Source organism: Leopardus geoffroyi, chromosome B1, assembly GCF_018350155.1.
Source record: "Leopardus geoffroyi isolate Oge1 chromosome B1, O.geoffroyi_Oge1_pat1.0, whole genome shotgun sequence".
NCBI lineage: Eukaryota > Metazoa > Chordata > Mammalia > Carnivora > Felidae > Leopardus > Leopardus geoffroyi.
In genome coordinates, this window is record NC_059327.1 from 88755745 (window position 1) to 88761744 (window position 6000).

At 36.2% G+C, this 6000-nt stretch overlaps 1 pseudogene; it reads left to right on the forward strand.

Annotated features, from left to right (window-relative positions):
• The window catches only part of LOC123596404, a 49789-nt pseudogene extending 44106 nt beyond the window's left edge, over window positions 1–5683 (forward strand).
• The last annotated feature ends 317 nt before the right edge of the window (window positions 5684–6000 follow it).

The window sequence follows — 6000 nt, forward strand, 5'->3', positions numbered from 1 at the left end:
GAGGCATTCCAGATGATGATTGAACCTAGTCGGTTAAAGTACAGGATGGTTCATTGGTTCCTAGGTGCATTGTCTCTCTGAGAATGTATAAGGCATGGGTTTCTAAGGCCCTCTTGGCCCCCTTCCAGGCACCTCGGATCCAGGTGAACACTTTTGTTCTTCAAAACCACGAATGGGTCAGGGAAACAACTAAGAGGTCATGTCCCTGTAACTGTTCCACTTGAGGTGTTGAGAGATAAATGACCTTTCGTGAAAACAGCAAAGCAAATACTTTATAAATTATAAACATAGATACATAATAAAAACAATAAAAGAAATTAATCAATAAGCAAAGGGCAGGAGGGAATGTTATGACAAAGCAATCATGTTATTCCTTATTGGGTGATTATACAAAGGAACAATTTTAAAATTGGGTAATGTTAAAAAAACATAGATGATGTATGTTACAAAAAAAAAATCACTGGCATGTATAATGCCACGTTTACTGCAATAAATTGGCCAGTTCAACACACTGCTGTTGTCTGAGTCCATTTTTATTTTAGTTTTTTATGTTACCTTTTTATTTTAGTATTTTATTTTTATTTTTATTTTAGTTTTGTTTTATTTTCACTTTTTCGCCAACGCCGTTCATCCTTAGGAAACCCCTGGACCTGCTGGAGCTGGACTCCGGAAGTCTTTCATTCATTTTGAGTTTATTTTTGTGTTTGGTATAAAAAAAGGGTCCAGGTTCTTTCTTCTGCATGTCACTGTCCAGTTTTCCCAGCACCACTTGCTGAAGAGACTGTCTTTATTCCATTGGATAGTCTTTCCTGCTTTGTCAAAGATTAGTTGGTCATACGTTTGTGGGTCCATTTCTGGGTTCTCTATTCTGTTCCATTGACCTGAGTGTCTGTTCTTGTGCCAGTACCATACTGTCTTGATGATTACAGCTTTGTAGTACAGCTTGAAGTCTGGGAATGTGAGGCCTCCTGCTTTGGTTTTCTTTTTCAAGATTGCTTTGGCTATTCAGGGTCTTTTCTGGTTCCATACAAATTTTAGGATTATTTGTTCTAGCTCTGTGAAGAATGCTGGTGTTATTTTGATAGGGATTGCATTTAATATGTTGATTGCTTTGGGTAGTATTGACATTTTAAGAATATTTGTTCTTCCTATCCAGGAGCATTAAATCTTTTTCCATTTTTTTGTGTCTTCTACAATTTGTTTCATAAGCTTTCTATAGTTTTCAGCATATAGATTTTTCACCTCTTTGGTTAGATTTACTCCCAGGTGTCTTATGGTTTTTGTGCAACTAGAAATAGGATCGATTCCTTGATTTCTCTTTCTGTCACTTCATTGTTGGTGTATAGGAATGCAACCAATTTCTGTGCATTTATTTTATATCCTACAACTCTCCTGAATTCATGAATCAGTTCTAGCAGTTTTTGGGTGGAATATTTTGGGTTTTCCATGTAAAGTATCACGTCACCTGCAAAGAGTGAAAGTCTGACCTCCTCCTGGCCGATTTGGATGCCTTTTATTTCTTTGTGTTGTCTGATGGCAGAGGCTAAGATTTCCAATATTACCTTGAATAACAGTGGGGAGAGTGGACATGCCTGTCTTTTTCCTGATCTTAGGGGGAAAGCTCTCAGTTTTTCCCCATTGAGGATGTGTCAACATAGGGTCTTTCATATATAGTTTTTATGATCTTGAGGTATGATCCTTCTATCCCCACCTTCTTGAGGGTTTTTATCAAGAAACAATGCTGTGTTTTGTCAAATGGCTTCTCTGCATCTATTGAGAGGATCATATGGTTCTTGTCCTTTCTTATATTGATGTGATGAATCACATTGATTGTTTTGCAGATATTGAACCAGCCCTGCATCCCAGGTATAAATCCCACTTGGTCATGGTGAATAATTCATTTAATATATTGTTGGATCTGGTTGGCTAATATCTTGCTGAGGATTTTTGCATCCGTGTTCATCAGGGAAATTGGTCTATAGTTCTCCTTTTTAGTGGGGTCTCTATCTGGTTTTGGAATCAAGGTAATGCTGGCTTCATAGAAAGAGTTTGGAAATTTTCCTTCCATTTCTATGTTTTGGAACACCTTCAAGAGAATAGGTGTTAACTCTTCCTTAAATGTTTGGTAGAATTCCCCTGCGAAGCCATCTGGCCCTGGACTCTTGAATTTTGACAGATTTTTGATTACGAATTCAATTTCCTTACTGGTTATGGGTCTGTTCAAATTTTTTATGTCTCCCTGTTTCAGTGTTGGTAGTGTATATGTTTCTAGGAATTTTTCCGTTACTCCCAGATTGCCCTTTTTATTGGCATATAATTGCTTATAATATTCTCTTATTATTGTTTTTATTTCTGCTGTGTTGGTTGTAATCTCTCCTCTTTCATTCTTGATTTTACTTATTGGGTCCTTTTCTTCTTCTTTTTGATCAAACTGGCTAGTGGTGTATCTATTTTGTTAATTCTTTCAAAGAACCAGATTCTGGTTTCATTGATCTGTTCTACTGGTTTTTTTTTTTTGTTGTTGTTGTTTTTTGTATTTTTTTGGTTTCAATAGCATTAATTTCTGTCCTAATCTTTATTATTCCCTTTCTTCTGCTGGTTTTGGGTTTTATTTGCTGTTCTTTTTCCAGCTCCTTAAGGCGTAAGGTTAGGTTGTGTATCTGAGATCTTTCTTCCTTCTTTAGGACAGCCTGGATTGCTATATACTTTCCTCTTATGACCATCTTTGCTGCGTCCCAGAGGTTTTGGGTTGTGGTGTCATTATTTTCATTGGCTTCCATGAACTTTTTAATATCCTCTTTAACTGCTTGGTTAGCCCATTCATTCTTCAGTAGAATGGTCTTCAGTCTCCAAGTATTTATTACCTTTCCAATTTTTTTCTTGTGGTTGATTTCAAGTATCATATGCTGTGGTCTGAAAATATGCATTGTATGATCTCAATCTTTTTGTACTTACTTAGGTCTGATTTGTGTCCCAGTATATGGTCTATTCTGGAGAACATTCCATGTGCACTGGAGAAGAATGTATATTCTGGAGCTTTAGGATGAAATGTTCTGAATATATCTGTGAAGTCCATCTGGTCCAATGGGTCATTCAGAGCCATTGTTTCCTTGTTGATTTTCTGTTTAGATGATCTGTCCATTGTTGTGAGTGGGGTGTTGAAGTCTCCTACTACTATGGTATTACTATCAATGAGTTTCTTTATGTTTGTGATTCATTGATTCATATATTTGGGTACTGACACATTTGGCACATAAATGTTTACAATTGTTAGGTCTTCTTGGTGGATAGACCCCTTGATTATGATATAATTCCCTTCTGCATCTCTTGATACAGTCTTTATTTTAAAGTCTAGAGTGTCTGATATAAGTATGGCTACTCCAGCTTTCCTTTGTTGACCATTAGCATGATAGATGGTTCTCCACCCCCTTATTTTTAATCTGAAGGTGTCTTTAGGTCTAGAGTTTGTCTCTTGTAAACAGCATATAAATGGAACTTTTTTTTTTATCCATTCTGGTACTCTATGTCTTTTGATTGGAGCATTGAGTTCATTGATGTTTGGAGTGAGTACTGAAAGATATGAATTTATTGCCATTATGGTGCTTGTAGAGTTGGAATTTCTGGTGATGTTCTCTCATCCTTCTAACCTTTGTTGTTTTATATATATATATATATTTTTCATCTTTTCTCCTCTCAGAGAGTCCCCCTTAAAATTTCTTGCAGGGCCGGCTTAGTGGTCAAAATTCCTTTAATTTTTGTTTGTCTGGGGAACCTTTTATCTCTCCTTCTATTTTGAATGACAGCCTTGCTGGGTAAAGAATACTTGGCTGCATATTTTTCTGATTCAGCACACTGAATATATCCTGCCACTCCTTTCTGGCCTGCCAAGTTTCTGTGGATAGGTCTCGTATAAACCTGATCTGTCTTCCCTTGTAAGTTAGGGACTTTTGTTCCCTTGCTGCTTTCATGATTCTCCCCTTGCCTGAGTATTTTGTGAATTTGACTATGATATGCCTTGTTGAAGGTTGGTTTTTGTTGAATCGAATGGGAGTCCTCTGTGCTCCCTGGATTTTGATGTCTGTGTCTTTTCCCAAGTTAGGGAAGTTTGCCTCTATGATTTGCTCACATAACCCTTCTACGTCTATTTCTCTCTCTTCCTCTTCTGGGACCCCTATGATTCTAATGTTGTTTCTTTTCATGAGTCACTGATTTCTCTAATTCTTATACAGTGCTCTTTTGCCTTCATGTCTATTTTTCTGCTTCATTATTGTCTATATGTTTGTCCTCTATATCATAATTCTCTGCTCTGCCTCATCCATCTTTGCTGCCGTGACATCCATCTGCGATTGCAGCTCAGTTATAACATTTTAATTTCATTCTGACTAGTTTTTACTTCTTTTATCTCTGCATAAAGGGATTCTAATCTATTTTCGACTCCTGCAAGTATTCTTAGTATCATGATTCTAAATTCTGGTTCAGACATCTTGCTTGTATCTGTGTTAGTTAAATCCCTGGCTCTTGTTTCTTCGTGCTATTTATTTTGGGGTGAATTCCTTCATTTTGTCATTTTGAAGGGAGAAAAGGAATTAATGAGGTAGAAAAATTAAAATTAAAATAAATTAAAATCTAAAAAATATTAAAATTAAGAAATTAAAAACACACACACTCCAAAAAATTGAATAAATGATGCTAGATCCTAGGTGTGTTTTGGTCTGGGTGTTGAAAGTGGTTTGACAGATTAGAAAAACAAAAGGGTGGGGGAGAAAAAAAAAGGAAATCGTTTGAGAATTTGAAAAAATGAATACACTGAAGTAGACTACATTGAGATGATGGAAGTAAAATAGAGTTTGAAAAAGTATACACAAAATAAAGAATATAGTGGAAAAAATTAAAGAAAAATATTTTTAATAAAAATTAAAAATAAATATGAGTTTTTTTCTTTTTCTGTATTCAAGAAAAAGAAAAGAAACGAAAAAGAGAAAAAGAGAAAAAAAAGGAAATCTTTTGAAAACTTGAAAAAGTGAATAGACTGTAGTAGACTAAAAATAAAATGATGGAAGTAAAATAGAATTTGAAAAAATTTACATAAAAGGAAAAAAACATAGTAAAAAATTAAAGAAAAATATTTTTATTATAAATTGAAAGTAAAAATGAAGTTTTTCTCTTTTTGCATTCAAGAAAAACAAAGGAAGCAAAAATGAGAAAAAAAAAGAAAAAGGAAATTGTTTGAAAATTTGAAAAGGTGAATACACTGAGGTAGACTAAAATAAAATGATGGAAGTAAGATAGAATTTGAAAACATTTACACAAAAGTGAAAAATATAGTAAAAAAAATAAAGAAAAACATATTTAATAAAAACTGAAAATAAAAATGATTTTTTTCTCTTTCTGTATTCAAGAAAAAGAAGTGAAAACAAAAAAAAAAAAAATGAGAAGATGGATCTGCTAACAGATTGAAATATACTGGAATTACTTTGTTTTCCCATAGAAGCCAGACTATGAAGCGCTCTATAGTCCACAAACTAAGCAAGGGGTGAGACTTGTGTTCTTGAAGAGCGAGGTTTGCCCAGCTGGGCAGGGATCAGTGCAATGGCTCCGTTCTCCACTAGATGCCGCTGCCAGTCTACTGGGTCGGAGTGTTGCCGTGTTCATAGCTGCATATGCGCATGTGCAGGAGCAGTGAAAATGGCACCACCCAGCTACCCAGTCTGCAGCATGAGAACTCTGTTCTCCTCATCAGCAATCGCACACCCGTCTTCCATCTTCAGCTTTCAACCACTCCCCACTTTTTCACTGTCCGAGTCCAGGTCCCGGGAAGAACCTCTCTCCTGGGTCCTGTCTCAGATTCGGCTGTTTTTCCCGGCTCCTTTCTTCTGAAGTACTGCAGCTTTGACCCATTCCACCCTTCTGTGGGAGGATCTCACTGAGCAATGGCTGAATATCGGCTGCACCCTGGAACGCTTGTTGGACTCTGCTGCTGCTGGTGCCCCGAGACTGCGG